Source organism: Capsicum annuum, chromosome 5 (assembly GCF_002878395.1).
Source record: "Capsicum annuum cultivar UCD-10X-F1 chromosome 5, UCD10Xv1.1, whole genome shotgun sequence".
In the NCBI taxonomy this organism is placed as follows: Eukaryota; Viridiplantae; Streptophyta; class Magnoliopsida; order Solanales; family Solanaceae; genus Capsicum; species Capsicum annuum.
Genome location: NC_061115.1, coordinates 97,917,190 through 97,935,038, shown reverse-complemented (window position 1 = coordinate 97,935,038; position 17,849 = coordinate 97,917,190).

Here is a 17,849-nt window from a genome sequence, read left to right as displayed (position 1 = left end):
TATAATCCTTTTCGTTAATCCTCACTCTTTATGGTAGTTTAGCAACTAAATCACCCTCCACCTTAACCTTAGCAAAACTTGGCTATGTTTGATTCCTAGTTGCTAAATCAACTATTGTGGTTTCCCTACTATAAATACAATAGAGAAAATTGCTTCCTTTGCAAAGATGTTTGGAGGAAGGCCCGGTAATGAAATCCATGCAACACCTATTGTAGTCTCTACATCTGGTTCAAACCATGGATCCCATTTAAGGGTTGTTATCTGCCAATACATCTCTCTTTCTGTCATATAATAAGTTGAAGCTGACAATAGTTGTACATATCTTCAAGACTAGTCAGCCTAATCAATTTTGAATTTCCTTATATCGGGCTTTCCATATATGAGAACTTTTTAACTATTGCATATTGTAGGTTTTCTTTTACTATCAATGCCTTAGCCTTAGAAGATTTCCACATAATATTTGGTTCTTCACGCAACATAATAACTATTTTTTGGGGTGTTGTTGGTGTGCTAAGGGTAGGTGTAGGTTTAAGTATATTTGAAAAATCCGGTATGCTTAGGGTTGGTGGTCTGGGTGATACAATGTTGGGGATGATCTTGGATGGTAATGCTGGGAATTCCCCCATTGGGATAGTCCCACCGGCGGTGGAAGTAGTCATTTGCCAATAGGGTTAGGGTTTTTCAGTTTTGCCCATGTTGCCCCCATTATATAACATACTAAAACATTCCAATTTCCTACAAATAATGTACAATATTATACACTCAGTATAAAATATTATGCAAACTATACGAGGTGGTTATACACTCCTCTGTACAATAAAGTTTTATTAAAGGTAAATCCCTATGAGATTTCAACTATGTTATGTTCAAATTATATTAATCCAATAAAGTATGTTGATTAATATATCTGGATTACTTGTTTAAGTTAAATAAATATATGAATTTAATAAAGTGCAATTTTTGTTGGTCTAGTCTATTGATTTGAGCTATAAATGGCCCCACTTTGCTAATCCCTACTTGTCATCTTATTTTAGAGGCCCAATTTGGTGTCACGTATCAAAAAATGTGACACTCCAAATCAAGCGGAGAATCCAATAGGATCATGCCAATATCAAAATTACATATCATGCCTAGAGAGATGAAAGACCAATAAAAATGTGTCACGTGTATGAGTGACATATTTTAACTAATCAAATATCACCTTGTCATTTAGATTTGATTGGCTAAGAGAAGTTTGTCCTCTTCACACTCCTCAATTCTACTATTCTAAATAAGGGTACCCATGATTCAGAAGATTCACCAATGTTCTAACAAGAAGCCAGAGAGAATTCATATATCAAACAATGTAGATCTCTCTACAAGCTACAAGTTCAAGTATTCAAATACCTGGTTCCACCAACTATACATACAAGTGTACATGGTCGTGCAAGTAATAAAGTAGTTCTTGCGAGATGAATATTGGTCCCTCATGGACTTGAAATTTAGCAAACAATCCAATTCAAGTGTTACTATTAAAGTTGAACGAGTGTGATTTGTAACCAACAAGAGTTTGAGTTATATAATTCTCAAAGTAACACTGAACATTAACAATGTTTAAAAGAATTGTAAATAATAATTGAGAAAGTTCTAGGGTTAAGGCATCTTGATATTCATACAAAACTATACAATTGCATTAGTTAAGTTAATGTTGAAACCCTCAGGGTTGCACCATACAGTAAGGGACAAGGTCCCTCAAAATTAATCACAAGCAAAAAAACACTAATCGTGCAGAAAAACTAAATGCAATGCAGTAAGAGTAAAAACACACAGATTTTTACGTGGAAACCTAGGAATGAAAAATCCATGGCTTTCCCTAACAAGTAACTCAACTTACACCATAATCAAACTCTTGATTACAACTTTCAATGAACCTAGCTCTAGGTTTCTTTCGCTTATAGAAACTTTACTACAAGCTCATCTTGGTAACTCTACCAAGGACCCTCTCTACTGATTAGCTGTAATCAGTCTTACAACCTTAGGTAACTCTACCTAAGTACCCACAAAAGAAAAAACTACTCTTATAGCATGAGTAGTTCGATTACAAATCAACACTCAATAAAACTCATAAACACTTACTCACTTTTTAAGCATATTACAAAGATAAGAACATAAGCAATGTTGAAATAGAGTTTTTGCTACATTACTTCACTCTTTAGATTTGTGCAAAAACTGATTTTATGAAGAGACGTCACTTCCTTTTTATAGCTGAATGATGATTAGGACTGAAAGATCATTGGATCAGCTATCCGAGTCAGTACATAATAACACCTGTAAGTTTGTCACACAAGAGGACAAAACTATGTAGATGATGCATGCCAGCTGTAGTGTACCTTGCACATCCTGGGACCTGGTCCCTTATAGTTCAGTTGCTCATTATCAAAACTACATATAGCAATTTTCCCCATTTTTGATGAAGATTAACCAAACCATACAATTCGAGCATTATTACATATTTATCACATTTAATCAGTATGATTACCACATGAAGATGAATGTTCCCCCAATCATCATGCTTTCTCCTTCACCATGTAACACAGGGACCTAGTCCCCTGTTATTATTTACAGCCAAAACACTTCTTCCCCATGTCAAGATGCACCTTCATTTAGTGTATTTGCATACTTTCCCCTGTCAACATAACTTTCTTCATTCATCTATTCAGCACTCAGCACCCCACTTTGCCCGACCAGTATGTAATTCAAATCTGCAACTCCATTCATCATAGGTATCTGTATCAGTTGCACCTAGTACCTGGTTCGTACTATATGAACTCAGTATTTACACCTTTTGGCATCATTGAAAAGGATTAGAAGTCAATTAAGAGTAAAAATAAGTACAAATTAGTTAACTCATGGTCACTAGGGCAACACTAAAAGGTAAAATAGTTTTTAAAAGAGGGAACAAGTCAAACACACAAATCAAAATTCATTCAATTTGAGAAATTAAGTACCAATACCATATACCAAAAAAATAATAACTAACTATCTTTTAAAGGCCACAAGAGAATCAAAGACCAGAAACTAAAGCTGTCGATTGACATAATCGGACTCAGGTAGAAGGGTGCTTAGATAATAGTGATTTTAGCAACATGTCTATTCTAGAAACCTCAGCAGCATGAGCTTTTAGCAATTATTTGGTGAGAGTTTTAACTTTAGCATTTAACCCTTGAACCTCTGCAGATATTCTACAACTTTTCTCTTTAGATTTTATCTTTGCATTTTCTACTGCCATTTTCTCAGTGGCACCGGGTCCTTCTGAGAACAACTTTTGATTTTGTAGTTTTAGATGCACTATTTCAATGTATTTTGCTGCCAACACAATCCTAAACTCATCTATTTCTTTGGTTAAGCTTTCTTGAGCATCCAATAGTTCAGACACTACTTGGCTCTTTTTTTTTAATTAGATTTTCTCTTTTTGGGACTAGGTCCCCCAGAGACTTTCTTTCTTTTCACATCTATGTGCTTCTTCTTTCTTACACCAGGACTGTCAGATTTTAAATCGTAGGACCTGGTTATTTTATCATCATGAACTTCTAGTTTTTTTTTCTTAGATGTGATAGCAATATCAGAATTATTTTCCTCATTTAAAGGTAATTAAAACTCCTTATTACTTTTCAACTCACCCCTTTCTCTTGCTATTTGCTCTTCCGTACTTCCAAAACTTTCCTTGGAATCATGTCCAAGTAAAAATAAATTTTCAGCTACCCAATTTATGTTACTGAATGGATCAAGCTTCTTTACAAGAATTTCTTCATCAACCAGTTGGGCAACTATAGGGTTTGACTATGATGGAATAAGAGAACTAAGTTCTTGTAAATTCTCAGAAATTTTAGTACCTTTAAATTTCTTAGAAGGAGCATCGATTTGAGGAGCATTAGAGGATTTTATTTTACATAGGAAGGGGGAATTTTCTGATTGAGAAGTTTCTTGTTCAATTTGTGTGTCAGATTCTTTATTTAAGCCACCATCCAAAGCTAAGTCAGCAAGAATTTTACTGGAGTCTAGAGGTTCAACTGGAATGGTTTCATTATGAATCTCAAGAATTTCACAAGAAAGACTAATGAGTAAGGTATTTTGTGCCTCTTTTCATTTAGCATGGATTGATAACTTCTGTTTTGATAGGAAAAAAATGTGAACTTTTTAAAAGAAATTTTATGAATTTTAGAGGCACATTATTTTGGTACTAACCTGAGAGATTGGATCAGGTTTCTCTCTTTCTTGAGTGAATTCTCAACTTGTGATTACTTTAATTATTTTCCCCTAAAGTTGTCCCCATGGGTGTAGACTTGCAAAGGCATGATACTACATTGTACAAAAATGCACCTACCTTATCATGGATATTTTTCTCCTAAGCATATCTAATTTTGAGTGGAAACACTGAATCATAAGATAAACCCGATTGATTAGATCAACTTGTTTTTGCCTTTTTCATGTGCACACCCTTCTTGTTGGTCTTCTGCTTAAGCTGAGATTAATGATTGGTAATTTGAATCATCATCATTCTTATCTCAATTCTTCAGCCTTTTGCCTCTTATCTCCAGCAACACCACCAATCTTTCTTCAATCGACAGGATTTTCTTTTTGTCATGGAGATTTTTAGCTATATTCTACTATGGATTAGGTGCTTTGAAGTTGAATAATTTACCTGAGATGCTTCCATCTTGAAATATATTGAGAGAGAGATTAAAGTTAGACCTTTCAATGTTGAGCCTTTTTATCATTCACTTTTAATTATCATTCCTGGATGCAATTCTCTTCTTCATTCTTGAGACCATGATCACTTGTCAAATTTGGAACCCACTTGAGTCTGAGTTACCAGTAGAAGGACAATGGAGTGATCAAATACATCTTTGTACATATAGGTAGAGAGTTCCTTTTCATAATTTTCTAAGGCTAGAAGCCCATAAAATGTGCATATCCTTGCAGAATATATCTAGAGCCATTCTTTCTAGCTCTAATCCAAATTTGAGAATTTTCTTTTGTGTGCCCATCTCTTCCACAATGAGTACATAGAGGCTTGTGAACCTTGTTCTTAGCATCATGATCAACTTTTCCTTGTGACCCACAAAGTTGTTTTCCTTCTTGATAACTAAGATCCTGCCTATTATTAGCACGTTGATTGGTTAAGTTAAAAAGGATCTGAGACTATATAGTCCATTGTAGGGATTTGTAAAGTTCTTCCTTCAGATGGACTAGGTCCCATATCCAACTCCACATTCTTATGGAGTGTAGACATAAGATGCTTTTAGGAATCCTCTAATTTTTCTTCAAGCTCAACCTAAAACTTTAATGCTTCTTTCTTCTCTTTAATCTAAGAAACATGTTCTTTCTCCAGTTGACTCACCCATATTAAATTCCAATTTGAGCTTAGAAATTTGTTGCTCAGTTTTAGATACCTGGAGAGTCAAAAGTATCAATTCCAGCTCCTAATTTTCTCTATTTCCTTCTAGAGAATTATTTTTCTCTTTATCACAGACACTATTTGCTTTCTCCAGTTGTTTACTAAGCTTAAATTTTCAGATTTCAGCTTTGTAACTAGTTCCTCAATTTCAGATACCTCATTTTCTTCTTCATCTCCAATGTTTGCCATAAAAACAAATAGGGAATCAAAGGTCACTTTCTCATCCTCTACTTCCAACATGGAAACATCTTCCTGCTTCTCATATTCCTCAGATTGACTAGAGGAGTCTCTCCATATTGCTAGAGCCTGCCTTACTGCGTAATCAGATGCTGTCTTTATGCTCAATTTTAGAGGGACTTGGTCTCTATTCTTTTCTTTGTCACTGATGATAGGCGAAATTACGCGCCTATATCAATATATTTTGCCCATATTTTAGCCTAGTTTCGAGAACTAATTATCTATTTCGTACACTTTTAGTCCTTTTTCCTGTAAATGAGCTAACAAATGTGATTAGGAAAGTTTCAGGTATAAATGATGCAAAATACAGCAATTTATGGCTTACTTGACGCAAAAGAAAGCTCACAAACGAGATGGAAAGGAGCTGGACGCATAAAGGACTAAATCTGCTGCATGGAAAATCTGTCCCGGGCTAAAACAGCATTTCTGAAGACTTTGGGACTTACAGACACAAAGCTGGATTTTTGCCATAATACATTAACCTAGTGCAATTAGGTTATGTGTTTCATCATTCTATTTGGATTATAATTTTGTAACCTTACCCTAGTACAATTGGGTCAAGGATTTCATTAGTATATTAGGATTTGGTTATTTATTTTATTAGTTTAGTAGGAGTAGGATAGGAGTATTATAAATACCCTATCATGTTAGAGATTTTAAAGAAAGGAGAAAAGGGGGGGAGACATTCTGACAATTCATTCATCTCCTTACAATTAAGACATCTTCCTACAACCCATTCTCAATTCTTCATTCTTCTACTCTTAAATTCCACAACAAGAGAATCGTTACTTGCTACGGAATCACTAAAACCACACGCCAAACACCTACTATTCACGCCATCCACCATGCAAAGCGTGATATCCTTCGCATTCATGGGTAACTAAATCTCTTAGTTGGGGTTATGGAAGCCGAATGAGTTACTATCTATAGCTATGAGTTTGTGAGTTCAAGACAAGTATATTGCTTATATCATTATTCTCTTCATCTTAAATCTACATTCTTTGCGGTTCAAACACAAGAACACGCCATTCTAACATCTAACCTGTTCGAGAGAAAGGTTATTTGTCTAGAAAAGAAGACGCATAGACCAACGCCAGTCTAACATCTGACTTGTTCGAGAGAAAAGTTATTTGTCTGGAAAAGAGATAATGTCAAGGTAGTAGGACACCCTTTCCTATTAAAAAGCTAGTGCCGTACCTGGACTAACTTCTTGGAGAATTCGTACCGTTAGTCACGCTTTAAGCTCGAGAGAGTTAAAGTGAAATAGTCCTTGTTTAGGTCGAGAGACGCTTGGATTTACCATCGACTACAATTCTCTATAAGCAATTACATGTCAAGACTCTACACACTCATAGCCAATAGAGACGTATACCTCAGAAGGTGGACATAACCCCAACGCCTCAATTCTCATTGTTTACAACACACGTGACAATCTCTCTTTATTTTGCTATTTTCAGTTCTTACATTCTTGTTTTGGTTACATACTACAATCCCCCCTCTCCTACGAGACTTGCACTAAAAGTCTAGTAATTTCTCTTGCTTGTTGGCCAAGCTATTCTCTGTGGGATCGATACCCAACCCAGGTTGGGTTCTATATTTGCTAACGACCGCTTTACACTCCCACGAGAGCTGTAGATTGAGCGTTATCAGTCACCACCAGTCTTGAGATATTCCTGATAGTCTAATTTGTGCATTGGAAAATCTTTAATGACGTGCTCAGGACTTCCACATTTGTGACAAACCTCCACAGTTCCTCTCTTTTTGTTGTCACTTCCATTGCTTTGAAACTAGCTATTTTTCTTCATATCTCTCACAATATTTTTTTCCAAATAGGCAACATAAGCGTCTTCTTCATAAGTGTATGATTTTAGTGCCCTCAGTTCTAGAGATTCTTCCCTCTTTCTTTCCTTCCTTCTTCTCTTGTTCTTACTACTTCTTGAGTTCCTGACTCTTTAAATTTCCAATAAGCTTATCCATAGAGAGAGTTTTCAGGTACCTTGACTCAAGAATAGCATCTACTTTGCTTTCCCAAGATTTTGGCAGGACACTAAGAATCTTTCTCACTTTCTTGTACAATGGAATCACCCCTCCTAAGCAGTGAAGCTCATTTATGATGGAGGTGAATCTCATGTGCATTTCTTATATTGTCTCTCCTTATTTTATTGTGAAGGTTTCATAATGGGTAGTCATCATGTCAACTTTGGATTCCTTCACATTAGTTGTTCCTTCATGAGCTGTCTATAAGCAGTCCTAGATTTCATTAGCTGTTTTATAAGTAAAAATCCTCTTGTATTCATATGGTCCTATGCCACAGACAAGTAGTTTCTTTGCTTTGTAGTTTTTCTCAATTATTTTTCTGTCTTCATCATTGAACTCCTTTCTACTTTTGATAACCATTTTTGTAATATCTCCTTCTATGACTTCTTTAATAGGAACATGAGAACCACCAAGAATTATGTCCATCAGCTCACTATCTTCAACCATAATAAAGTCAAACATCGTTGTTTTCCACCACCCATAGTACTGCCCATTGAATCTAGGTGGTCTAGTGGTAGGTTGCCCTTCTTCTAGATTAGGTGGAGCAACTATGCTAGCTAATACACTCAAGGTGTGAACCTTTTAGAGTGACCTCACTATGATACCAACTATTGAAACCCTTGGGGTTGCACCACATAGTGAGGGACCAGGTTCCTTGGAATCAATCACAGGCAAACAAATACTAATCGTGCAAGAAATCAAAAGATAGTGCAGGAAGAGTAAAAATTAGGCAACACAACATAAAAAAACCCATAAAAGTACACTAGAACAAGCATAGTGTAAGATAGTCTAACTAGTTTTCTCGTCTAAACTCTCTTTGATTCTTTTGACTCTTGAGTTATTTATAATACACCTTAAATGCTATAAACACATAAATTAGGACCCAAATACACACTTTATACTTCATTAATCATACAAAGACACAAACACACGCTTTATACTTCATTAAGCACACCAAGTTAGTCTCAAAACTTAGCTAAAAACGCATAAATAATGACATTTAACTGAATAAATATGCCTAAGATCAGCATTCAACATCAAATAATATTCATGATCAAAAGGAAGATTTAACGATATGATCAAAAGCCATTGAATTCACATAGAAGTCAAGATCAAGTTCATCAAGATTAAAAATCAAGCTCAAAAACCCTTAAATTTATATTCAAGAAGAAGAATTAAAGGATTTATAGAGTACCTAAAAATAATATATCAAAATTAAATGCTAAGATTGATGTGATATACTATCTTGATTATTACTTTATGTTATGTTATGTTTCTTTTACAATTATGGTATGCGTGGTGGGATAATTTCTACCTCTTATTTCATTATTTCAATCATAAAATTTGAAGACATTGAAATGAATTTCATTAAGACCAATTTCAAATCAACTTTTACTGAGTATGTTGAGTCTGATATCTCTTTTGAAGAGGAAAGCAAAGTTGAGGATGTTGAGTCTAATATCTCTTTTGAAGTGGAAAGCATCCCTAGTGTTACCTTTAGATGTGTTGGCCCAGTTACAAGAAGTACGACGAGCAGTCTCAGAAAAAAATACTCTAAGTGCAGTCCACATCATCTTTTATTTTCGAATCCCAAAAAGAAGAAAGGATATTTAAAAATTCTTAAGAGTAAGAAAGCAATGTGCCTGAAGAATTAAGATGAATTTTGCTCTACGTTAGGTATCTGGGTCCAACAACTCTACCACGAAGGAAGATGATTATTCAATAAATGGATCCTTTCCACTATTATGGCCTTAAAAGAACAAAGGGAGGGGGTGAATTATATGTCTATTAAAGTTTATCTAATCGACTGCTGTCTAGACACAGTTAACTGATAAAGATACAACTTGCTAATAAATATTAGTACTTTAAATAAACATTAAAGATGAATAATATAATACGAGAGAATAAAATAAATGACACCAGGATTCTTTTATTGCTTTTGAACCAATTTGGTATCTTACTCCAATTATCTTTGATTGCAAGGAAATTCTCTTTAAGCTTTTTATAAGTTGAGTTGAGTACCGTCTTAGTGAATTTTTGATTTTACCACCAACTTTTACAAGGTTTGTTTTTATTCGCTCACCAACAGCGAACAAGGGTAGATTTTACTCGCTTACCAACAATGACTCTTTTGTTTTTACTCACTCAACAAAGAAATAATAAGGACACAACCTTTCAATACAATGCCTCATCAAACAATATATTTTCTCTCTTCACTCTTTTGACTACAAGTAAATCGATAATGAATTAAAATAATTATGAAGAGTAGAACAAAGGAACATGAGAGTGGTTGAGATGAAAGTAAGTGTGGTTGTGTATTTCTTTGCTAATAAATTCTTGTATTCATAGTACTTGTAATGCTACCTTCAATCTTTAAATAATCTGTGCATATTTTCTTCTTGATCTTGTACAATAAAAAAGATTTTGCTTCATAATAAATATTGATTGATTCTTTTTCTCTTTTTTATAATGCAAATTGTGAAATTTTCACCTCTTATTCTTGATTTTTTTTACTTTATGATTTTTACAAATTTGATAATTTTCCTTAAAGTTATTATAATAAATGATCTCTTGGTACTTTGAACAACATCAAACATGGTCTTCCCTTGTATAAGACCCATACGATTGATCTTCTTTCCATAGCTCCTCATTATATCTTTTATGAAATATTTTATTAAATAATCTTAGACAATCTTTCTTTATTGTCTTAATAATTTTAGCCATTTATGTGAGATCCCTCATATCATATAATAAATATTTTCATTCTTGGACTAATGAAATTTTATTTGAAAAAATTCATTTTATCTCTTTTCAAAAAGTATTCAATAATATTTTTGAATATTTTCTTTATATTTGTGCACCCAAAAAATATCTTTCAGCATCTCAATCTTCATTACTTTGTAGTGCAAATCTTACAGCATCCTTTTATAGGTAAAAATATCAAATTTAAGTATCTCTATAGAAGATTTTCTTTTCAATGAAATAAATATTCTTCCTAATAATTTCTTTATAATCTTTTTTTGGCTAGTACAAATATGAGTTCTTATTTTGCAACCCATGATAATTTCAAGATGCTCTTCATTTCATGTTCCATTCTAATTTAAATGTAAACACATTCATCTTCTTGATTTTCAATAGTGATCACTATGAATGTTGACATTTTTGCAAACTTGATTATTGGACCTTCTTTAAGTAACAAATTGGTCTTGACTTTTTTCTTAAGTGGAATAAGTCCTTCCATGAAATTGTAGTAAATATTCTTTTCAAAATTCTTGTATATTGATTCGAGCAAGTCATTTTATTCCATATCTTCTTGTCAATATTGTTTTTCATATTTGCTGTAATCTTTGACAAATTGTTTTCATCAAATAAACCTTGATCTGGACAAATCTTTTTCTTCCATATATTCTCTCATAATCTATAATGGCGCTTCAGGTTATTTTTCATGTTTTCACTTATTCCTACCGTTAGAGATTTTCCATAAATGTCCCAAGTCATTTATGACTTATTTGAAAAGACAATTCAGTTAGTTCGCTTGGTTTTTACAGCCAATTTCTTGTTTTGAAGTCTTTGTTAGTTCTAATTGGCTATGGGGAAAAAACTTCAATTAAATGATCTCTTATGCGACTTATGATTGTTCCAATAGATCTAAAATATAAGTTTTAGTCTAGGAGGACTTTGGTTCGAGTCCTGAGGCACCCGTGCTTATTATGACATATTGGTAAAAAAAAAAAAGAAAATGAAGTATTATTATGGGACCCACTTTTTATTGAAATGACCTCAGGTGAAAATTTTGACTACGCTATTGAGTCAAGAATGTCAAATTTTATATGGTTGCATATACAAGATTCTCGATGAATTTTGAGGGGTTTCCGGAGAGTTGGAAAATTCCAAGTTTCAGTTGTATCTGGTGCACTCGTTAATAGCGATCCAGAAGTAGCGATTGTGATACCCTTGATAGGCCAACATATGTTGCTATTGCGGGTACATGTCATGAACTGACTCACGTGATAGTCCCCACAAATGGCGATCGTGATTTGCCAGAACATGATAGCGTACACAAACACCTAGGAAAGGTATAAAAAAACCCCCTTTAGCCAGTTTTTTTCCATGCTTCTCCATTCCAACAGATGTAAAACCCTAAAAAGTGTGATAGCTTGGGGTTTAATCTTATGGGTTATTTGGGGTGCTTGATTAATGCTTATATCTTGATTCTACTTCGATTTGAGGTAAGATTCCCTAATTTCATGGTTAATTATCCCTTTTCTTGACCAAAATCCCTAAATTTTAGGGGCTTGATTTTAGCCCTAATGAAGCTAAGATTTCACCCATTTTGAGGCTAGTTATTTATTGAGCATGAGAAATGTTGGGTTGACCTCAAAAATGCAATTTCTATAAATAGGACCCGCATGGGGTTTTAGTATTATTTTTGGATCTGAAGTACAATGGTGCAATATGGGTATCACTATTCTTGTAATGATGAGTAGAATGTGATATTGATAGCGTAGTATTATATGAAAGCTTATCGGAAGGGAAAAATAGGTGATTTAGTGGATCTTTTGAGCTTTCTTCGACGTCCAGGTAGTCTAGGCTAACCCTCCTTATAGACTGAGCTAGTACATAGTATATTTATTATATTGTGTTGGATTTGGGATTTTTTTTTATTTTGGTGTGATGAATCGCAAGACCTTGGTTAGTTGGGATGTTTGGGCTACCTTAAAACCATAGACTTGCAGTTCTTAGCTTATTTACTTGTGCCTTAGGCGAATTGGGCTTTATGGCTCATTTTTAGAGTGAGCTTACCCTATTTACTAAATAGTCATTCATATCTAGGGAGAAATTGGCCTTAGATTACTAAGATAAGAAAGATTTCCCTAGTTACAAGTATGTTAGTGGGAATTGACTTAGTTGTTCGTGTTTGGGAAGGATTACTATCTAAGGGCTAATAATGTCTTATAGAACATCTATAAATGGATTATATACCTTAGCCTAGTCTGTGATAAAATTTGTCTTAGATTGTATTTCGGGGATTAAAAGTGGGCTCTTTGACACACCTTAGGCTAGGACATGTGTTAATTCTCAAAAACCTTTATACACTTACTATACACCTTAGAAATGCTTATTGAGGAATATTGAGAAAAATTGGCACTTGTGACCCGACCTGACCCTGGGCCTTGTCATAATGGGCATTCCAAGTCTAAGCAGGACCGGGGACCGCCCCCTATTACCCAACCCAACCACCTACATCCAACTTTAGATGGGCTGAATTTTGAACATATAACAAGATAACATAAATGTTCTTATTAAGACTCTGGGATAGGGTCACAACCGTGACCGACCCAACTAAGTATAACCGTATCACACCAATCGCCCGACCATACCAAACCAAACCATAGGCCATAAACCAGGGCATAAATAAAGAAAATGCCAAAACATAATATGATTAATCCCAAAATGTAATAGGAAGAAACAAAAAATAATATCTTCCAAAGGTGTAAGCCCCAACACCAATACCGATGCCAAGGCAGACACCAATACCAATCCCACTCATACCAACCCCTAGAAGTATCACAAAGCCTCTATCCAAAAGAGTGAAAAAACCAATATCCAAAATAAAAGAAAAATGTCTAAAGAAATCCATAACATAAAATGATACCTTCCCAAAGGATGGAAGCTCACCACTTCAGTCAAAATGCTGATACCAAATCTGCGTGCTAAACAAGAGGAGTAGAATGGCTGGTTCCTGTATAGCGTGGGTATATATCCATCAGTAGATGGGGTTAGCGAGTGACCGCTAGCATCAATCTTAGGACAAGGATAAAATAATACCATTTATAAAACCAAGTAAAACCATCCATAATGCATATAACCATACTTATATATAAGTGCCGCGAAAAGGAATCGGGTTAAGCATGCATTGAAAACCTTTACCTGGGCTGTGTAGCTTGGCCGTCCTAAACCACCCATAGGCGATACGAGTTTAGCTCCCTGTGCTGAAAGGCCCCAGTGCGTGTAGCCGCATGACTTGGGAATTATCCCATGGGATGACTAGTACATTCCCCAATAGTGTGACATCATGCACACGGTCCACTAAGACCAATCCATATATTGACAAATATGAGTTTCTAGTTTTGGTCCCCACGGGATCTCTATCTTCCACTGCTTCTCTACACACCCCTCCATTAATGCCCAATTAAAACCATTTCCAAATAACCAACCAACCCATTTACCATTTTATTAATCAAGTCCAATAGTAGTGGTATCGTCGTACCACCCCTTACTTGCAAGCAATATCCATAGCCAAACTATATAGGTTTAAGCGGCTTTCAAGTGCCCTTTCCTATACCATATTAAACTACTTAGGAGACTTTTATGTTCTCCACAAGCATAACCATTTATCCTTTAGCCTTTTTAAAATAATTTAAACCATGTATAATTCCTTTACTAAGTTTAAAACATGCAAGAGTTCCATTAAAAGAAGTTAATACAATGAACATATCTTTATAAGCATTTTATCAAACACCTTGGGAGCATAATATAACAAAAACCAATTCCAAAGACCATTAAACCATTACCATACAATTCATTTGTCCAAAACCACTATCAATGTATATAAAAGCATAATTAAAACCATAGGAAACCATAACCATGCATTTAATATCAAAACCCCCCAAATAATAGTCGAAAGCCATAATCATGAAATAGTTAAACCATGATATCAATCATATAAACCATGCCCTTAGTTGAAATTACAGTGATGGAAGAGAATCTTGACTTATACCGAAGAATTAATAGAAAGAAATTGCCAAGACAAGCCCCAAAGCAATCCTCATGATGAAACCCTAGCCTTCTTGCTCCAAAAGCTCTTGAGAGAATTATAGAGTGTTTTGAAATAGTTTCTAAGTTTTAATGAATATAATAATAGGGTAAATAACCTCCTAAGTGGATTAAAATTCGTAGGTCCTAATTAGGGTAAGTAGGGAAAAGTCCAGAATACCTCCACGTAAGTCCCTTAAAAATCCTATCACTGGGATACGACTGACCCATACGAATCATACCCTCCTATATATTTGGTACCCACCACTTATATCCAACCCTAAATAATTGGATCAAACATTATCCAATATACAACTCATCCAACCAGGTCGTAACAGCATATGATCCGTACACATGACCCGTATCCATTGTAGAATAAATACTAGGAGGATTAAACACTGCCCACCATATGAGTTCTTGATTCGACTCGTACCAAGACCTATGACTCATACCCCTAAGTCATACCCATTTCAGTTATAAAAACCATCCCACTAACTAAAGCTGGTCAGCATACGACCGGGCAATACCACTCGTACCCCAACATACGGCTCGTACCCTTGAGTTGTATTGGGTCCGGAGAATAGAATTCCAGGAAATTTTCTTAGGGTCAAAACCCAAGATGTTTTAGTATCACCCACTAGGAACATTTGTCCCCAAATGACGAACAAGGTAGGGGTAACCACACATAAAGTCATTTGCATTATCAAATATCCTTTTAGCAAAGTTGAAAATAAAGAGGCAAAAATGTTAATATTTCCTTTAACAAACTCAGAAAATAATGATGTATTGAAGACATATACCTTCCATACGAATCCCATGAGCAGAAAACAAATGTGGATACTTGGACTTCATGTCCTTTTTTGCTTCCCAAGTATCTTCTTCCACCTTATGGTTCTGCCATAGAGCCTTAATCAAAGCCACATCCTTGGTCCACAACCGATGAACTTACCTATCTAATATCTCAATCGGGACCTCTTCATATGGTAGAGAATCTGAAATATCCAATCCTTCCAAAGGAACAACCGAAGAAGGGTCACCAAGACACTTTCTCAACATAGAAACATGAAAGACCAGATAAACCAAACTCAAGCTCGATGGCAACTTTAACTCATAAGCAACATTGCCAACTCTTTGCAAAATCATATAAGGACCAATAAACCAAGGATTAAGTTTCCCCATTTTTTCAAACCGAAACACTCCCTTCAGGGGATTTACCTTGAGGAATACCCTATCCCTAATCTCAAACTCCAAGTCTCTATGCCTAACATCGGTATAGGACTTTTGGCGACTTTGGGCATCCTTAAGCCTATCTCAAATCACCTTGACATTCGTTATCACTTGATAAGCCAAATCCAGGACAAACATGTCTGCCTCACCATGATCAAACTAACCAATAGGTCATCTACACCTCCTATCATACAATGCCTCAAAAGGGTCCATACGAATACTAAAATGGTAGCTATTATTGTAAGCAAATTCCACCAAAGATAGATGCTCAACCCAATTACCACCATAGTCAATCACACAATATCAAAGCATATCCTTCAATGTCTGAATAGTTCTCTTCACTTGCCTATTCGATTGTGTATGCAAAATAATACTCAGACTAACCTCAGTCCCCAACCCTTTCTGAAAAGACTGCCAAAAATGAGAAATAAACTATGTACCATGATCAAGAATAATCAAAACAGGCACCTCATGTAGCATCACAATCTCCTGAAGATACAACTTCGCATAATCCTCCACTAAAAAGGTAGTCCCCACTAGTAAGAAATGTACAAACTTAGTCATCCTATCCATGATGACCCAAATTAAATCAAGTTGGTTTTGAGATTGAGGAAGACCAGTAACAAAATCTATATTGATCATTTGCCACTTTAATTCGGCCAACTCTATTTCTTGATACATCCCACAAGGCCTTGTGTGCTCAACCTTAACCTATTGTCACACTATGCACTTAGCTATGAAATCAACCATATTCCTCTTTATACCATTCCAATAATAGATCTTCTTGAGATCATGATACATCTTCATCGAGCCGGGATGAACAATATAGTACGAATCATACGCCTCATCCGAAACCAGTTGTCTTAAATCATTGACATCAGGAACACACAACCTCCCTTGGTACCATAAATTACCATCACCACTGGTCTCAAACACCACTACCTTTTGCCCACCCACAACACTCTTGATTTTTATCAAAACAAGATCCAACACTTGTTTCTCTTTAATCTCTACATCGAGAGACAATTAAACCACTTCTTGCACCATCACACTACCATCCTTGGAGTCTAAGTGATGAACTCCAAAATTAATCAAGCGGAGAATCTCCATACCAATTCCCACTCCCCTTTCTCCACATAAGCCAAACTACCCATGGATACCCTGCTAAGAGCATCAGTAACCACATTAGCCTTACTTGGGTAATAGTGAAGACTCATACCATAATCTATGAGAAGCTCAAGCCATCTTCTTTGCTTGAGATTACGCTCTTTTTGAGTCAAAACGTACTGAAGACTCTTGTGATCAGATAAAATATCCATATGAACACCATACAAATAATTCCACTATATATTCAAAGCAAACACAACTGCTAATAACTTCAAATCATGAGTAGGATAATTCCTCTCATGTACCTTCAACTGCCTGGAAGCATAGGCAATAACCTTCCTATGCTGCATCAACACATAACTAAGACCTACCCAAGATACATCGCAATAAACCACGAATCCATCATTGCCTTCCGACAAAGTCAGGATTGGAGCCAAAGTCAACTTACCCTTCAACTTCTCAAAACTCCCTTCACAAGAATTTGACGAAGAAAACTTAACCTTTTTCTGAGTCAACTTATCTAAAGGAGCAACTATCAAAGAAAATCTTTTCATAAACCGCCTATAATACCCAGCTAAACCAAAGAAACTCCTAATATTGGATGGAGTCGTGGTCCTAGGCCATCCTTTCACTAGAAATTATATGACCCAAGAAAGTCACATCATTCAACCAAAACACACACTTAAAGATCTTGGTATACAATTGCTGTTCTTTAAAGGTCTGCAACACCACATGAAAGTAATTAGCATAATTCTCCACGCTCTTTGGATACACCAGAATGTCATTAATAAACACAATGCTGAATAGATACAAATACTGCCTGAATACTCTGTTCATCAAGTCCATAAATGCTGTCAGAGTATTAGTCAACACAAATGACATCACTAAGAACTCAAAATGCCTATATCGAGTACGAAAAGCCATCTTAGGGATATCCACCTCTCTAATCTTAAGATGATGGTACCTAGATTGAAGATCTATCTTAGAG